A 2,867-nucleotide genomic window follows, 5' to 3' on the forward strand; every position below is an offset into this window, starting at 1 on the left:
GTGTAGGTGGAACATAGGGCTGCTTGTTCTGTTGGCTCTGCCCTTGATTAAAACCGCTCGAACCTCCTTGACCTCCCCATGAGAAATTAGGGTGGTGCCTCCAACCTGGGTTGTAGGTGTTCGAATATGGGTTAAAGTTCCTATTGTTCCCATGTCCTACATAAAAAACGGAAGCAGGGTTATGTGGACAATTATCATAGATATGGTTTTCACTGCAAAATGAACAAATGAGATCGTTGACTTGGCAAACAGGGGCAGGAGTGCAATAATCCGACTGCACAGGTTGTATCGGCGTGGCTAATGGATTTTTTATTCCCAATGCCATCTCTTTCAGCCTCTGGTTCATTGTAACCATCTCTTTTTGCATCGAGGTCGCAATGTCGAGAGCCAAAACTCCAGCTGGATCTTGCTTCTTTGGTGCTGCCCTAGATCTTTGCGAACACCATAGTTCGTTGTGTGAAGCTAAGTCATTTAGGATGTCAACTATCTCGTTGAATGTCTTCTTTGTAAAGGCTCCGTTGGCAGCATTGTTTAGCATCATCTTAGTAGGATGATCTAAGCCTCTAAAGAAATGTTCTATCTGGATGCATACCGGCAAGCCATGGTTCGGACATTTCCTGATTAGTTCTTTAAATCTCTCCCACGCCTCGTGAACAGGTTCACGATCATACTGTCTAAAAGAGATGATCTCCTCTCTGATATCAGCGTGGCGAGTAGGTGGGAAGAATTTTGTTAAGAACTTCTCCACTAACGACCCCCATGTGGTGATGGATCCCGGTGGAAATGCATTGAGCCATGCTCTAGCTTGGTCCTTCAAAGAAAATGGAAAAAGTGTTAGTCTCAGAGCATCGTCTGTTATACCAGGTAATCGAAATGCATTTGCAATTTGAATGAATGATTTCAGATGATCATGTGGATCCTCATGTTCCTGCCCTCCAAAATGTCCAATTGTCTGCAACATTTGGAACATCATTGGTTTAAGCTCAAAGTTTGCGTGGGCTGGAATAGGGTTGACTATCCCTGAATCAAAGTTCTGAAAAGCCGTGGCGGCATATTCTCGCATTGCCACGTCTCTGTTGTCCGCCATCTGGATATGGTTGAATTCATCATTTCTTGCATGATCCCTCATATTACCGTTAACAGCAGGTGGATCAACCGGATCACGAGGTGGAATATCTGCCATTGATGTGCTCGTACTCTCTACCTCACTTTCAGGACTGATTTCACCTTCTCTCTCTTTTTGCTTTTCTAGTTGTTTTCGAAGTCTTTGCTCCTTTCTAGTTTTTTCTAAGGGTCCGCTCAATCTCAGGGTCAAGGGGTAGAAGAAAAGATCTTGTGCTCATGCACTTTAACGTACCCTTGTGAGATAAACGACCAAAAATATAGAACAAAAACGGTGGATGGAACTTACACCCAACAACAATTCACAAAAATAAAAACTAAAAGAATTTGAAAATAAATTTTAAAACTAAAGTCCCCGGCAACGGCGCCAAAAACTTGACTGGGTGTTTATGCTGAACGCACGTGCTAAGCGTGGTAACAATTATATAGATGCAAGCGCACACCTGTCAGAGTAATATAAAATGGATGGAGTATCCAAGTATCGATCCTCAAGGACTTCTAAACAATTTCCAAACTCTAAAGTTTTAAAGAATACTGAATGTTGGAATGAGTGATTCTTGTAAAATGGGAAGTGGTCACAAATAATGGTTTGGATTTGGGATTTGGACTTAGAATGATAAAACCTAGCCCGAATTACTTCAAGTTAGCCATCAAAGAATCAAGGACATGCTAAGGACAATATGCATTTTACTTTAGAAACCAACGACTACGCTTCTCACTTGACTTATGTCTAAGCAAGTTCAAAGTCCTAAGACATTCCCTAATATGTCTATTATGAGAGATATCTTAGTTTTAGGATGGAAATAGTCGCAACCTCGGGTTAAGGTCCTATGTCTAGGCTACTTAAGCGGAACCCTTATGTCTAAGGCGCTCCTCTCCTCGGTTTAACCACTCAACAATGCAAATAAGCAACCTTTTCAGTATTGACTTGTTAAGACTTACAGTGGCCTTCTCTAAATCCTAACTTTTTGGGAAAACATGTTGAGCAATGAATGGAAAGCAAAAAACACTACGTCTTAGCAACCCTTTTTAGACATAAAAGGCTAACTATCCATAACCAGGCTAGAGACGGGAATTTAGAAAGACATATTGAAGAAAATACAGCAAGTAAAATGGTTGAATGTGGAATGCATGTGTGAAAAACAAAAGTTAACTAACGGAGAGTTTTTATCGGGATTGAGAGCTTCGCCCTTCTCTTTCAAGCAAGGGGGAGTGTCACGTGCCCTTTCCTCCAAAAACACAACTCTCTTAACTAAAAATAAAGTAAAGGCAAAGAGAGAATAAGCAAAGTGCTAGATTTTTATAGATTTGAATAAGTAGAAAATAACTAAGTACAAATGGAAACAAAACAAAGCTCAATAAAAGAATGTAAAGTGCTCGGGATTTAAAAACGAAAAGCAACTAATGAAAGCAACTCAAAAGTACTTAGAAAGCAACAAAGAAGCACTAAAAATGATCAAGAGAAGGAAGCAAGGCTTGATGATTTTGGTGGAGAAGTTGCTGGAATTTATAGCTGTGCAGAATTGGTTAGGTAGGTCCTAAAACGATGGTGAATCACCCATTTCCAACTCTTTTGACTGACCAAATCGTGCTCAAACTGATAGTGGAACACTTCTTCTACACGTATGCATCGGTTGGAACCACCAAAACGCATTGGAAGACGCGTTTCATTAAGGGCAAAGTTGGAAGAAAACCTGTTTTTCTGCAGGCTTCCCAGGCGCCTGGCGCCTCCCATGTAACTTTTT

General features: G+C 40.9%; 1 non-coding gene across 1 annotated transcript; it reads left to right on the plus strand.

Annotated features, from left to right (window-relative positions):
- Positions 1-596: 596 nt before the first annotated feature.
- Positions 597-703, plus strand: LOC148211307 (small nucleolar RNA R71). Its single transcript, XR_015791149.1, has one exon. It is a non-coding gene; the product is annotated as a small nucleolar RNA R71 (small nucleolar RNA).
- The last annotated feature ends 2,164 nt before the right edge of the window (positions 704-2,867 follow it).

This window comes from Momordica charantia (genome assembly GCF_013281855.1).
Source record: "Momordica charantia cultivar OHB3-1 chromosome 5 unlocalized genomic scaffold, Mcharantia_2.0 BLBB01000005.1, whole genome shotgun sequence".
Lineage (NCBI taxonomy): Eukaryota > Viridiplantae > Streptophyta > Magnoliopsida > Cucurbitales > Cucurbitaceae > Momordica > Momordica charantia.